At 37.7% G+C, this 16,800-nt stretch overlaps 1 protein-coding gene and 1 long non-coding RNA gene across 6 annotated transcripts in view; one reads left to right on the top strand and one right to left on the bottom strand.

Moving 5' to 3' along the window:
* LOC136834425 (uncharacterized) overlaps positions 1–9,147 on the top strand; it is a 12,140-nt gene extending 2,993 nt beyond the window's left edge. For 2 of the 5 annotated variants that reach the window (XR_010851805.1, XR_010851802.1), the window contains exons 3-8: positions 379–469; positions 725–861; positions 1,490–1,693; positions 6,297–6,387; positions 7,472–7,676; positions 8,876–9,147. This is a non-coding gene — a long non-coding RNA (uncharacterized lncRNA). Of the gene's footprint in view, positions 1–378; positions 537–724; positions 862–1,489; positions 1,694–6,296; positions 6,388–7,471; positions 7,677–8,875 lie in introns of all 5 variants that reach the window. The other 3 variants (XR_010851806.1, XR_010851804.1, XR_010851803.1) reach the window with 2 other exon arrangements.
* Positions 1–16,800, bottom strand: part of LOC136834414 (zinc finger and BTB domain-containing protein 41-like) — a 96,792-nt gene that overhangs the window by 70,082 nt on the left and 9,910 nt on the right. The window lies entirely within an intron of this gene.

Below are 16,800 nucleotides of genomic sequence, written 5' to 3'. Positions count from 1 at the left end.
AAAAATTCATATATAATATATATTTATATATATAATATATATATACACACACACATATATATATATATATATATATATATATATATATATATATATATATATATATATATATATTATTTATTATACATATACATATCTGTGAGAAGTAATACATTACACAAGCAACAATGCGTATATGTGTATTATATATATACAGTATATATATATATATATATATATATATATATATATATATATATATATATATATATATATATATATATATGTGTGTGTGTGTGTGTGTGTGTGTGTATGTAGAATGATACATTACACAAGCAACAATGCATAGTTAACTAATATCAATGGTAACTGTTGATGAAGACTTGTTTATTCTAACAGATAAATCTTCAGGATGATCAAGTGGACGCCGGTTGCTTCTCTCGTCCTCCTTCTTCTGGTCCTGTGGACTCAAGATGTGATGCCAGCCCAGGTGAGCCTCGTGACGAGAGATAATGAAAAGCTGAGAAAAGTCTTTGGATGGTCAACCAAGAGAGCAAGTGGGTCTGCTGAATCCCTTGCTCTTCTACTCTACTTAAGTTTTGTAATATCTCTTCTTTCTATTCTCTATATGATAATTATCACTATACAGTATATTCATAAATCAAACTAAGAAGACGAAATAGTCCTCATAAAGGAACCAAGATTCCAGAAAATAAGTTTTCTTGTTAAATATCTCCATAAACAGACAAAACCACTCAGTCAGGAGCCTCCCTCCACCTAATAAACCAGCTCTACTAATCAGGAGCAGTTGGCGGACACAACTTGGTAACCGACTTCATGCTGCGTCCTTCTGCTCTCTATTTTACCACCTCTATTTAAAGGGTGAGACACCTCAAGAAGAAATGGTTTCCATAACAACACATCTCCCTCTGTCATCCTGAGCTGGTCTGTTTTTACTCAAAATTATCAGAAATATATCTTCCGTTACTGAGATTGATTTTTTTGGCTTTATCACAAACCATTTCATTTTATTGCATTATTCTTTCATAATATTGCATTATAATTTTTTTGCACGAGAATCTGCATTGTCTATAAAATTTCAAGATATTTTTGCAATGGATTTCGTTGCTGGGTTCTCGTTCGCCTTCAAATCCTTTATATTTATGTTGACTCGTTCATAAACACGATTGCGAAGAGAGAGACATAAATGAAAACATAGCCTCCTTACCAAGGGTAAAAATAAAAAGGCGAGTATATAAGATGTATTTAATTGGCAGTTTTGGGTTGAACATCCCTCTAATCTAGTGTTCGTAAGCCAAAGGTTTATAAAACTCAATTGTATACAGGATTAAATTGATACATCCACTTCATTCATTTCTCCTGGATACCTGCTCTGAGGGTTTACTGTAGCTAAGAAATATGATGCATTTACCTAAAGAATCGGTAACCAATTTTACTGATAATTTCTTTCCTCTATTTAGCAACATGTATTAAAGAAAGTTATTCACAGAGCAAGCTGTGATAATGACGTATGAAAAGGTGAACAAGTGGTTGGCCACCTGTGTGTCAGATAGTGATTGGTGGCTGGGGAATGGAGAAGATACCACCGACATAAATAATGCTGGAACCCAAAAGACCAGCGAGTTCCTCTGCGGAAAGCACATCGGAGGGAGCCATCCTGTGCTTGCTTGCCGACAGAAAACAAGTTCTTGAGGTAAGTAAAATGAAAGTGAACTGAAATAGATGCAGGAATTTTTACCTCTCGGCTTTTAGCCGTTTCTCGAAGGAGAGGCTTGATTAATAAAAAAAAAAAAAGTAATTTTCTTACAACCGACACAAAATCTTATCACTCGTATGAAGAGGATGTATCATATATATATATATATATATATATATATATATATATATATATATATATATATATATATATATATATATATATATATATATATACATATACACATACACACACAACTGAGACATCATGTTCCCTCTTCAAAATAAGGTTTTTTTATATATTTCCCAACAACATTTATATTGTATGAAGCTGTTTTTAGAGACCAAATTAACCAGAGTTATACCTGATTATATATACTGTATATATTATATATATACTGTACACACACACACACATATATATATATATACATATACACACACACACACATATATATATATATATATATATATATATATATATATATATATATATATATATATATATATATATATATATATATATATATATAATATATAATATTAGTGTGAGCATGCAAGTGTATTTTCAACATTAATCACTGCCAGTTATCCACTAACTGCTGATTCAAGGATAAGCTCAAGGTTAGCAGATCTATATACCTACACAGAAGGCTCATCAGCAGAATTACGCATTAGTTTTAAAAACCTGTCATCCTTCATTCTTTCCAAATGACAATCCATTTCAAGACAATCTGTTCTAACCTTTCAGTAGCACTGTACATTTTACCACTTTACATTTTCACAATTCTAATAATCTCAATTATGAAATTAATACTAACAGTCTTAACCTCTTTCATTAATTTCAACATCAATGCTTCACTTACATAAAGCAGATTTGCCTCAGAAATCACTCTGCATTCCACCTGTGAACTTCCTGAACATTCCTCTTCTCATAGTAGAGTCATTTTCATTTGTTCTGTGGATTTAACAAGGGCATGCCATACTAAAAAAAAAGCCAGCTTCTATATACCTCACCAAAATGGCGGGAAAGTTGTTATTTTAGATGTTTTTCAAAATGGCTGCCCACATCACCTTAGAGAACTGATAAAGTTCTATTTCTTGGAGTGGATGGCCAAAAATGACAATTTAAGTGTCAATTCCCACTAATTTTGGTGTCAGAAACACAATGGGATATTAAGATTCACTATCACTGCAGAACTAAGAGACTTTGGTATCCTAAACAAGAAGCTCAAAGGTTCAGGCATTTCAGATATACTGGTGGCTGCAGGTGTCGTCGCAGATGGACGCGTCGATCAAGCTCTATGTGGAAAACATTTCAACCACGGTGTGCATTGCCTTTGACTCTATGAGGCTTTAGTCCACCATCCACTAGACAAATGTTTGGAATGTTCCATTCTGTCTGAAGAGATCCAGGCATCTCTCAGTAAGTTATGCTGTCCAGTAGACCAACAGGAACTTAATGATGCACATTCTGAGTTAGAGAATGATGATCTCAAAGTGCTTGTTGATTCTCTACTTGAGAACTTAGATGGTGCTCCACAAGCAGAATTCTGGATTTCATTCTTGGAGATGGTAGAGATACTGACGCAAAGTATCCATGCTATAGGTCAAGAAACTGGATGGAGTTCAAGTCCTCAATGAAGTTGACACTGCCTTGGATGCACATCTATGATGACGATAAATATGGCCGCCATCTTCCAGATTTCATAGCAGTCCTGGAAAGTCTTCCCCATATTCAAGCACAATTCATGGAGAGGGGCATGTTTAGACAATCAATGACTGGTAAACCCTATTCATGTATTGCCCTTGAGGTATGGGTAGAGTCAACGATGAATAAAGGATCAAAGCATAAGTCTGGATGGTTGGCTATTCTCAAGAATGAAAAGCAACTACTGCCAAACACGCGGAATGTTAATAATGTCATCTGGATAGGAGCCTGTGTCCATTGTCATGCAAATCACGAGAGGCAAGGTTCAACAAAGCATGCAGATTGTGCCCCAAGTAAGATGAAGATAGATGAACAATCTGTGTAGGATATCAGTGCATGTCTCACTGAGTTCCACTCTGATCCATTTGACCATTCAGATCATACACTAAGATCCCTACAATCTGGAATTCAAGCCTCTCCAGCTTTGTATGCTGATCTCAAGTCTGCAAAGGCCGATGGAGAAAGGAAAGTGGAAGAATTTGTAAATGAAAGAATCTATTCCAAAACGAAGTCTCTCAATGTTCAAAAACCACATAGCAAAAGAAGCAATTTTGCCACTCAAGAAATCGAGAAGAGAATAAGTGAAAACCTGAAACAGACAACTGAAGAAATGCATAGTAAGGCATTTGCCTCGGTCATCAAACTTGTTGAGGCAAGTGATGGCTTAAATATGGAAGACTTAATACAGCATCAAATAACAGATGAGTGCCTTTCAATATTTAATGCAAAAGTACTAGGCACAAAACTCTGAAGAGTAAGCTACTGGAAAAGCTGACAATGACATCCATGCTGTACCCTGATATTAACACATCAATAGTAGACATGAGATTCATCTGGCATTTAACAACCCCTTCTATGGAAGACAGAAAAAACAGATGGAACCAAGTTCACTTGGGGAGACTATGGTGAGAAACTTGTGAACTTTGTCCCGAGACATATGAATGCTGAACGTATTATCTTGGTGAATGACTCATAAGGGGCAAGATTTCTCAATCAAAGTTAGGGAACAACATTGTCAAAAAATTAGTCCATTCGCAATGTGTTTATGAAGTTGGGACAAATTTCCTTCTAATAGAGACTTTCATCTTCTTGGTAAGCCAGAGAATAAAGTTTGCCTTCAAGCATACATTGAGGCTGCCTTCAAAAGAAGGGCATCTACAACCACTATTCAACTCATCTATTGCATTGTTGGAGAATCAGCAAGGAATCTCACCACAGATGAAGTATTGCAGAATCTCACATGTGCCCATGTAGAAGCAGACACCTCTCTGTTCACACTCTATGGTAGACTGCAGTCAGAGGGGTATTCAGAAGCAGTTGTAATACACACTGAGGATACCGATAAACTATGTTCAGGCAGCTTACGTGGCTTGGCAAATATCAGGATTCTTGTGCTCGAAATGCAAATCTCAGCTGATAAGTGCTCAGTGTTTGTGTGATGAGGCAATGGCAGTCTTTGATCCCACTTCACGTTCTTACTGAATGTGACCATAACTCAGGCTTTTATGGAGTAGGCAAGAAAACTATTGTTGACCGTGTAGAAAATCATCAGAAGTTCACAACCTTCTTAAGAGTTGTGGCACAATCCTCCCAGTCACACAAAAAATCATCGACAACTTACAGAAATTTGTTATCTGGTACATCTATTGTGACACTAAATGCAAGACACTGGCAGGGTGAGAGCAGCAAAGTGGTCAGCACTCAAGAAAAAGAAGATCATCACACTGGTACCTGACTCTGACATTCTATGACCAGACTTAGAGCACACCAATTACCTCACATATTTACAGAACTTCCAGCTTCACAATCATCCATCACCAATTAGCCACGGATGGCAACTTCTAAATGGCTTATGCCTCCCAGTACGCTATACCAAACCTGCACTTCCACCATCCCTGGAACTTCCAACAACTCCAAGTCATCTACAAATGAACAGCAGCGATGATGACAGTGGAAGTGAATCTGACAGCTGTGCATCATATTTGTCCGGCAGTGATAGTGAATCTTAATACAATAGGGGACTGCAGACGTTTGCCATCTTGATTTTGAGGTCAAGGGGACTCTGAATCATGATATATGCCATCCCATTGTGTTTCTGACACCAAAATTAGTGGGGATTAACACCTACAATGTCACTTTTGGCCATCCACTTCAAGAAATAGAACTTTGCAATTTTTCTAAGATAATGGTGGCGACCATTTTGAAAAACGTCTAGAATAACAACTTTCCAACCATTTTGGAAAGGTATATGGGTGCTCATTTTTTCAGTGTAACATGCCCTTGTTAAATCCAGAGAAAATCTGGTATCTAAACACAGTCACAGAACCCCTAAAAATGACTCGATTACCATACAGATGTTTTCTTACACCCAGCTGGCTCTCTTGATTCGCTTATAATGTGACTTGGCACATTTTTACTGTACAATTTTCTCCAACATTCATGAATCATACGCTTCCATTCTTCCAACATGTTTAAAATTCATTGCTTTACCTTCCTGATTTCTATTTACTTGCATCCACTTTCATCTTTTTCTTTTCAGCTTCCAAAATCTTTCACTAATCCTTGCAACTTCTTACTATCCTCAGGGAACACTGTATTATGTACAAATAGCCATCTCACACTATTCACGACCCCCACCTTTTTTTTTATCCCACAACCTCGCACTTACACCTACTGCCCTTTCTCTGGTATTTTGTATAACTATCCATAAAGGTGTTGAGTATACTTTGTGTATGAGTGTCATTATGTACAATATATATATATATATATATATATATATATATATATATATATATATATATATATATATATATATATATATATATATATATATATATATATATACAAAAGTAATTATTGCTTATAACTGTACTGTTCTATTTTATTACAGATAAATCTTCATCATGATCAAGTGGGCACCAGTTGCTTCTCTTGTCCTCTTTCTTCTCGTCCTGTGGACTCAAGATGTGATGCCAGCCCAGGTGAGCCTCATAACGGGAGAAACTGAAAAACTGAAACAAGGTTTTTGGTGGTCAAGAAAGATGTTTCTTCTGCCCGGTCCTCAGCTCTTCCACTGTACTTACGTTTTCATAATTTCTCTTTATAAAGACAGACCCGCTCAGAATGATAAGCTTTTGGTGGACAGTGAAGGAAGTTTGGTGTTACTACAAAAACCCATCTTGTTTTTAATCGTCACCAACGTTGAACCGAAGTAAGAAATATGAAAACACTAGGATGAAAAAGTCTTTTTTATGGGATTAAGATTCCGCAGCATTGCTTTCTTGTAAAAAGTCTAAAAAAATCATTCTGTAGGCAGAAACTTCTACCTATGCCAACCTCTATGAACCTAATTTTACAAACAAGGTGCAGTCTGCTGGCAATCCTCAATCCACACAGCAATCTTTGTGTGTTCATATTTCTTACTTCTCTTCAATGTTTGCGGAGATTAAAGACAAGATGGGTTTTTGTGGTAACATCAAATATCCTTCAATGCCCACCAAATCAATAATTCTGAGCAAATCTGTCTTCACCTACATTATTCAAAAACTGCTCTTCCGTTATTGCAACCCTGCTAACTCATTCATGAATACGTATATCAAGAGACAGGCGGATAGGAGAACACTAACGAAAACATAACCTACTTTAGCAGTGACAAAAATTAAATGACAAACATAAAAATGCATTTAATGGAAGGCCTTAGCTATTTGGTCATTTTGGCTTTAACATACTTCTAATCTAGGTTTGTGAGGGTCAAGTCAGCCTCATGGATGACAGGTCAAACGAAATCACGTGTAGGACTGAATGATATTTCCAATTAATTAATTTCTCATGGAAATTTGCTGTAAGGGTTTACCATAGCTTGGGACATGGAACAACCTCCACTTTTACTCATTTGTTGGCATTTCCTCGGCTCCATCCCATGACCAAACTCTCAAAACTTATTCAGTGAAACTCTAACCATACTAGATGGTAGATAAAACCCCCTGTCATTTGACAACAATAACCATAACACCGAACTACAGATGCTGTGGAAATTCCAAATATCTATAGACTGCTATTTTTCAGATACTGAATTATGTCGAGGAAGCAGAAAATGACGACAGTACTATCATGGAAATCGACCTCGATAATGAGATGGAAGAACAAAGGTCGCCACGGTGCCTTGACCTCGGATGTTCAAACAAAACTGGAAAATGCGGACGCTTCAGGCACAAGAAATGCGCGGTGAGGAACTCTTCACTCTGCTCTGGACGATGCACCTGCTGCATCAGTAAGTGTCCTTCCTTTAGTTTTTTATTACCAAAGGGCAATTTAATACCAATAGGCAGCCAGGGTTCAGTAGGGGGGGGGGAGGCTGAAGGATAAGAATAGTGCTCAACCCCAAAAGAAACAGTCGAGTCTACTCCCAAGAAGGAAGGTCCCTGGGCCGAAGGAAAGCCGAGGCTAGAGAAATATTCCATAGCTTGGCGTGGGGAGAATAATTCGTTAGCCAGACTAAAAACTCTAGGATTATCCAATCTCTTGTAATATATACATACAATATAATATATATATATATATATATATATATATATATATATGTTACAGTCAACATGTGTAATCAGTCATTACTGTAATGACTGAAATAATCACGTTGCATTACATTTGATCCCCAGGAGCTAGTACTAAAACGGCGAAAAGTGAGTCACCTACACTGTTTCGCCGGGTTTAGTACTAGTCCCTGGGGTCAAACGTATTCGCCATGTTTAGTACTAGCTCTATCAAATGTCTTTTGTAAATTTCAGTCATTACGCGTATATTACATACTGTAAATATATATATATATATATATATATATATATATATATATATATATATATATATATATATATATATATATATATATATATATATATATATATATATATATATATATATATATATATATATATATATATATATATATATTATATAATATATATATATTCTTCTTTTATATATATATATATATATTTTCCCATTTGTATATTCTTTTAACGTGCTTTTTTCCCATCTGTATGGGGTAAGCACAATGCCTTCTTTTGAAGGACTTTGATTTGGCTTTGGGGTAAACTTTGTAGTCTCGATCGGCTGCCCTGCCTGTCATCGCTTAGACCCCAAGCGTATGTACATGTATTGTACCAGTCACCAGCGCCCTTTCTCCCAGCAGCGAGGAGACGTTGCATGGTTAGGTCGACAGTCGAGACGTGTGAGGTGTCTGTTATGTTTTTAGATGTTGGAGTGGCTTTGTTTGTGTGTATTATTCTGTCACACCCATTTGCTTTTAAGCAAACCTATCCGTTGATTACATACATAATCCTATATATAATTTGTATTTGTATTGTCCTTATCTATGCAAATACACTTTAATACATTCATGAGATGCGTGTTGATATAATCAGACAAGTATCTTCAAAATTATAACCTTATATTGTTGCTACATTACCACAGAAACCATTATTGCTTAGCGACCACAACCGATGGATGAATGAAACAACGATGTCCACTGGATGAAGACGTTCACATAGAACCATAGAGCAAGAGGAGGCTGGTGGATGAAGCATTAAGATCTTCATCAACTAGGACGAGAAATTTTCAATGAAGATTTAACTGAATAATTTGTTGTTACCCAATTACCATAAAGAATTGTAAAATGATTACTTTCCATTTGTATTCAGTATGAATAGCATCTATTAGTCAAAATAAAGATCTCTTTGAATGTTTGATGTTTATCATTACTGTAACAAATATCCGGACCAGTCATGATAAAAATGGATCTCTGGATAGAAGATTCAAATGAAGAGATGCAGTCTGAAAAGAATGCAACTCTAGGTCGATGGAATGAGAACCTTTGTCCTTCTACCATAACTAAGTTTTTGTAATATCTCTTCTTGCTAATCTTTTCATGATAATTATCGACGTACATTCCTAAGACAAATTAAGATGAAGATTTTTTAAAGGAACCAAAATAACTCAGTATTATTTTCTCATTAAATATTCTTAAAAAAGTAAAATCACTCTGTAGGGAGTACATCTCTAACTATGGCAACCTCTATAAAGCTAACTGTACTAACCAAAAGCAGTTAGCCATTGGACCCTCTGTCAGACTTTGCTGGCAGAGGAATTTGGTAGGAAATTTAGCTGCTTAATCTGCACTGTAATCTTTGTGTTCATATTTTTGTTACTTCCTTTCAGAGTTTGGGACGATTGGAGACAAGATGGTTTTTATGGTAACATATCAATTGTACCTCGATGTTCACCAAAAGTTAATCATTCTTAGCCACTCTTTTCATAGACTCTCATCAAAAACTGTTCTTCCACTACTGCAATCCTGCTGACTCATTCAAACATACGCATATTAAGATATACGCGGATAGGAAACAAGGGAAAACATAACCTCCTTCACTGGGGATAAATAAGTATATATAAAAAAAGCTTTTAATGGAAGGTCTGCTATTTGGTAATTTTAGTCTGCTATTTGGTAATTTGGATTAAGATTTGATAATCAATTGAGTTTAATTTCTTTTTCTCTCCATGGCTATCTTTACTGTTGAAATAAAGCTTTTATGAAGAGAGTATGAGCATATTTCATTTTGTTTATTTGATAAGATATAGATTTTACTTTTAATAAACAATGTCCAGCCTTAAGTTCTTCACTTACCTCACTTTTATTAATATTTAAAAACGTTTAATAAACATTTGTCATATCCCACACCACTTTTCTTGTTCATTGACATTTCCTCGGCTTCATTCCTTTGTCTGCATTCTTAAATCTATTAAATGATAACGAGTTCTGAAACTGATCCCATACCAGGAGGTATCATATAAGCCCCACTGTCATTTGCTTGGAATAATTATCACACCATGCTAAGAGATGTTATGGCCATTCCAAATATCTAAAAATTTAACATCATACTTAGGTATGTTGTGGAAATTTCAAATATCTGGAGACTTTTATTTTTCAGATTGTGAATAAGGTCGAAGGAGCAGAAAATGGTGACGGTGTGATCACTGATATAAAGCCAGATAATGTGATGGAAGAAGGATGTTGACCTGTGCAGACTACAGATGCTCCTAAAAAATGGGAAGATGCAGAAAGTTCTGGTCCTCCAAGTGTGTGATAAAGGACTCCTCGCTCTGCTCTGGATGTTGCACTTGCTGCATCAGTAAGTCTCTGTTTTACCTTTTTTTTCTTACAAGCCGATGTACAAAGAGTAATTTATTACCAGTAGGCAGCCCAGGCCTCAAAGAAATATTCTGAAGAACAGACAAGTGCTGGACCATGTGAGAAAAGATGGATTTGCCTCCAAAGCAGTAAGGTCCTTCAGGGCCCAGGTAAAGAAGAAACTGGGAGAATAATCCATATCTTGGTATGGAGGGAACAAGTTAATAGTCACCCCCAAAAGTCTAGGAACTGCTAATCTACACACACACACACACGTACATATATTGTCACAAACGTCCTTTTGACCGTTTGTTTTTTGCTTTTTCCGTCTTGATAGTTCGATACAAGATAACGTAAAGTAAAATGAGCAGGTAAATTCAAAACTGTACCCACAATAATTAACAGCACCTGGCCCAACCTAGTAATCCTCGCTCAAGGGGAAAGCTAGTAGCCCTTTTGCACATTAAAGAGAACCCTTTGAGACTTCACATCCTCCGATATTGTTAAAACAATCCCCAGTTAATTTGCCATGAGAGCCATCTGAGGAAATTCCCCCCCCGATCAGCTACCTGCTATGCTATTGCGGGTCATTTCCTTGACCTGTCCCATACCTGCATCTCCTCCCACTTAGCCCCACCTCTCAAATCTAATTATCTCACTATTGTCACCTCTTTCCCTTGAACCTTTTACTGGCTGGCTCTCAACAACCTTTCCAGGTGCCTGCTGGGATTATCCACGTGCCCTGAGAAAAGGACAATAGATGACCCCAATAAGATGGGACTGTCAAAACACGACTACCATCGGCACCAATTGCAGTATAATTACAGGTTCTGATGGGACATCCTGGGCTAGTGTATCTTACGACGTTTTCCTGTCAAGAATCCTGTCGGAAAGGGACTCCAATCGAGTCCCCACTTGACTTCTCTGTGATGCTATCACTCTGAAGGGGGTCCTTAACTAACTGCCTTGACCCTTGAGCACTGATGACTCTGTAGCCCAGCAGCACCCTTCTGTGTTCATCTGATTCCTCTATGGTGGGGGACTGTACGTGACACAGCTTCCATTGATGTTCTGGCTATGGGAAACTGGCTCTGATCTACTCAAGTCTTGTCCATGGACTAAGGTAAAGTGATTGGAAATTGTTTGTCCGGCGTCACCATTTTTTACCTTTTACTTGAATTTTCCACCTGTTCTCATATCCACTCCCTTTTGAATTCTTCCTCAAAGATTCTTGTGATCTTTGACTGTGGCGTTTGTTTTATAAATATTGGAATAACAGTGTTAGTCTTATTTATGCTTTGATTATAGTGTTAACACGATTTTCACTTGAAATTCCTTTGTATATTACATCCCCTGCAATGCAGATCTGTGTAGTGAGCACCTGTTGTGTGAAATTACCTATAGGTCAACAGTGCCATCTTCCTGTAAACTGCAGTTACCATACCCGGTCAGGATATCTGGAGCCCCCGGTGTGAACCTTGTCTTGCTTGCAGTACCCCATGTACTATCTAAGGACTACTCCATGTTTAGGAAGTGTGTTAGCCTAAGAGGGCATAGTTATATAGCTTGCATTAGTGAGGCACTCTTGCTTGTTGATTGTCATTTTAGTACAGTAATTTTGATAGCATAATTCTCTGATATTTCTTGAATTATATGTTTTAAGTGGGCAACCTAAGTTTACCTTAATCTCTTACTTCGTTGATATTTTGAGTTAAATTCACTACCCAACCCTCTGATTTTACCTTTAGTAAAGGCATGTTTAGAACCATCTCTCACACCCCACAGTTGAGCCCATGACAGTGGCGACCTTGCCAGGATCCTTAGAACTTGGGCGCGAACAGCAATATCAACGTTCAATTGAAATTCATGACCCTTTACAACTCAGCCAACTAGCAGATCAGTTACGGCTGGCTATTCTAAGTTTCCCTTACTGTTCCACACACTTCTTTGGCAAAACCTATGTTTGGCATCCGTTGAATACAGCACACAACAAGCAAGTACATTTTTCTTATTATTTCAGGTCTTTAAATTTTTTATTTTTGATTCACAAGTGTTTGAAATCCGCACCTCACGCGATGCTGTTCTCCTGTTCACTCTGAGACTGAGTTGCCACCAACTGCTTAACTGTAGCTTTACCAAGTGTGAATGCAGTGTTATTTATGAGACTGCATGTTTCAGCTGATTTACTAAGTGTTTAGTAAGTGCAGTGATACAAGTTTTAACAATTTAACAACCCGGGAAAGTGCGTATTCCCACTGAAAACTTATGCAAACCTCCTCACTAAGAAAATCCTTTCTGGCAACCCCTTGCGGCAACTGGTCGACCTTCCAAGATACTACAAGAAACTTACTTGCCCATTCATTTTGCCAGAGTAGGCAAATCACCTTTTTCAAGTTTATTTTTCTCTGAATGTGTCATAAGTTTACTTAACTTCATCACTCAGTTCGAAAACCGCAGTAAAAATCATTCAAATTAATGTAAATGTGAATATCCTTCCAAGTTTGATATGGCAACAAGCATTAGAAGTCCAACTACAGGGATGCTCGTTTTGTTTGGAATTAATTATGTGCTTCTGAAATTTCGTTACTGATTTTGTGAGACTAACAATCTATAACCTCTACTTTACGAGAACAGTGCGAATTTACCTAAGTCTTTTGACTTGTGCATATACCTTTGAACATTTATGAACACTGCTTTACACTAGCCAAAGTGGTGATTTATGAACAAACTTATTAGACAACTAGCCAACCTGCGTGCCTTCTGCACGTCCCCGACAACTGAGATATTCCTGTTGGAATTGAACACGTTGTGTGAATAGTTTTGCCGAGTTTTGTGACAACTCATGCTTTTGCGGAGAGTTCTTCTGTTAGAGAAACCATTGCTTGTTATCTTGTTGAGTTGTTCTTTTGAACATCGTTACTTCCTTCGGGACCCACTTGCCTATGCACTTGCGAGTGCCAACCATGTTCTTTCGAGAACCGCTTACACACCTTTAAGGTGCCTCTTGTTGAGTGTCTGTGAACACTGTTACGTTCCCTGCTGGAACACCTGCATGTGAATTGAGTACACACTTTGGAGAAGTGCTGCCTCTGTTCTTAGGAACACACTTGCATTCTTTCAAGAACCCCTCACACACTTTGGGTGCTGATTGAAGCTTTGCTGAACCTGCTGTTTGCATCCTGTGGGATTTGCCTTCACACTGTGAGTGCCAACGTGTTCTGATAACACACCTATGTCTTGCGAGACAAACCTTATGTGCTTTTTGGTGCCACCACACTCGACCGAGCAAACCCAAGACCTCCAAAGTAGGATGTTGCCTAACTTCCCTGACTGTAACCTTACTGAGTGCCAGTGAGTGTCTCAATCCAAACTTCCTACTCTGGCAGTACCAAACTTAGATGCCATTCTGCCTGTTTGTTGGACAATTGAGAAAACAAAGCTTATCACTACGAGTGCTTGACATCTGCCCACACCAATGCCTTTTCCTTTACTAACAGTTCTTTTGCACATCCACTATACATCCAGGGAACAGAAAATAAGATTGCCAACATCCTATCATGGTACTAACACCCAAAGACAAAGAAAGCCTACGGGAATGTGCTTTTTCTTTTCTGAGTACTTAGCACCTATCCCAGAAACGGCAACTAAGTTACTCCCTGCCAGTTAAATTTTGTGACAATTTATTCCGCAAGTTTACTAAAAGTTACCGTACCTAAAATCCCTTTTGTTTACCATTACCTATCTTTTGCTTTCTGTCCTTTTGCACTGTTACCAGTTGCACCACCTTGTGTATGAGTTAGCACAAGCATTATTTTGTGAAACATCAGACAAATGTTGTCTGATCAAATCAACCACAATCCACATGTCATTACTGAATGGTTTTGTATGTTATGATTTACTTAGCTAAGATGTAATTTGTAAGAGGCAAGTCTGCATTAAAGTTGCAATGTAAAAATGAACTATTACTAATAATTTTGCCTTTCATGATTTGTGTTTGCTATGTCACATTTTCTGCCTCACAGTTTGAACTGTCCAGAGCAAACTTTGTTGCAGACATGATTTTAGTTTAAGACACCTGAGATGTATTAGATGAGAGAGGGAGTCATGTCTATCAATCCATAAAAAGCTTCTAGATGTTCATGCCTGAAAGGAGCCTAACGTCTTCTTTTGTTGGGGAGGTGTTACAAACGTCCTTTTGACTGTTTGTTTTTTGCTTTTCCCGTCTTGATAGTTCGATATAACATAATGTAAACTAAAAAAAATAAAAGATGTTTGTATGAAGTTTATTTGACACTTTCCCACACCATGCCCTTTCTACTAATGATGGTCCAGGTGTCAAATGAGCAGGGAAATTCACAACTGTACCCACAGTAATTAACAGCATCTGGCCCAACCTATTAATCCTCCCTCATTGGGAAAGTTAGCCTTTTGCACATTAAAAGAACCCTTTGAGACTTCACACCCTCCGATATTGTTAAAACAGTCCCCAGTTATTTTGCCATGAGAGCCATCTGAGGAAATTCCCCCCGATTAACTACCTGTCATGCTTTTGTTGGTCATTTCCTTGACCTGTCCCACACCTGCATCTCCTCCCACTTGGGCCCCGCTTCTCAAATCTAATCATCTTGCTATTGTCACCTCTTTCCCTCGAACCTTTTACTGGCCGGCTCCCAATGAACTTTCCAGGTACCTGCCGGGATTATGAAATTTTCCTGTCGAGAATCCTGTCTGATAGGGACTCCGATCTAGTCCCCACCAGACATCTCTGTGATGCTGTCACTGAAGGTGGTCCTTAACTAACTGCCCTGACCCTTGAGCGCTGATGACTATGCAGCCAAGCAGCTTTCTGCTTTCATCTGATTCCTCTATGGTGGGGGACTGTACATGACATAGCTTCCATTGATGCTCCTGCTACAGGAAACTGGCTCTGATCTACTCAAGTCTTGTCCACGGACTAAGGTAAAGTGATTGGGAACTGTTTGTTCAGACTCACCATTTTTTTACCTTTTACTTGAATTTTCCACCTGTTCTCATATCCATTTCCTTTTGGATTCTCCCTCAGAAATTCTCGTGATTTTTGACTGTGTTGTTGTTTTTATAAATATTGGAATACCAGCGTTAGTCTTATTTATGCTTCGATTGTAGTGTTAACATTCACCGAGTTATTATTACCAGTGTCAAAGATCAGTGTTTTGTTATTGGCTTACGTATTCCAATTTAATTTTCACTCAAGATTCATTTATATAATACAACATCCCCTGCACTGCAGATCCGTGTTGCGAGTACCTGTTGTGTGAAATTACCTGTAGGTCAATGATGCCATCTTCCTGCAAACTGCAGGTGCCACATCCGGTCAGGATATCCGGAGCCCTCAGTGTGAACCTTGTCTTGCTTGCAGTACCCCATCTTGCACTATCTAAGGATTCTATTCCATGTTTATGACACAAAGAAACAGAAAGAAAAATTACTGTTTCTTTGCTAACAGGGATTCGAAGACAGAGATGTGTAAAATGAAAACAATGCAGGATGTAAAAAGTTCAGAACTAGATCAAGTTCTTATGAAATGGTTTAGGCTACATATAAAAATGAAGGTACTGAGTTGTCTGGGGATCTGGAAGAATATGGAACACAGAATTTAGGCCAAATGCCAAGCACTGGGACCTATGAGGTCATTCAGCGCTGAAAGGGAAATTGGGAGTAGAAAGTTTAGAAAGGTGTAACATGAGGAAAACCTCGCAGTTGCATTATGAAACAACTGTTAGGAGAGGGTGGATAGGAGGATGGAAGAGAGAGAGAATATCAATGGAGGTACGGTAAAAGGAATGGAAGGGGTTGCAGTTAGGGGGCAAAGGGACGCTGCAAAGAACCTCAGTAATGCCTACAGTGCACTGCACTGTGTTAGGTGCACTGACGGCACTACCTCCGTAAAGGGGGAGATCTGGAAGAGGCAGTGATGAACTTTTTTATTCAAGTCAACAGAATAAACTATACCATTTATTTTGCCTATGCTTCACTAAAATTTCACCTGATTTTCATTTAATGTTTCTTTTATCCTAATTAACCAACTTTTACTAAGTTAAAGGGTATTTTAAAGGTAGCATGAGGTGATCAACTTTGGGTTAAGTGTAGTCTATTCTAACCTAACCACCCTGTAATCTGGTAAAACCTATTTTTAAAGCAAAATACATTAAAGTTCACCAAATTACACACT

Source organism: Macrobrachium rosenbergii, chromosome 4, assembly GCF_040412425.1.
Source record: "Macrobrachium rosenbergii isolate ZJJX-2024 chromosome 4, ASM4041242v1, whole genome shotgun sequence".
In the NCBI taxonomy this organism is placed as follows: Eukaryota; Metazoa; Arthropoda; class Malacostraca; order Decapoda; family Palaemonidae; genus Macrobrachium; species Macrobrachium rosenbergii.
The sequence above is the reverse complement of the archived record's forward strand: the minus strand, read 5'-3'. Positions and strand labels throughout refer to the sequence as shown.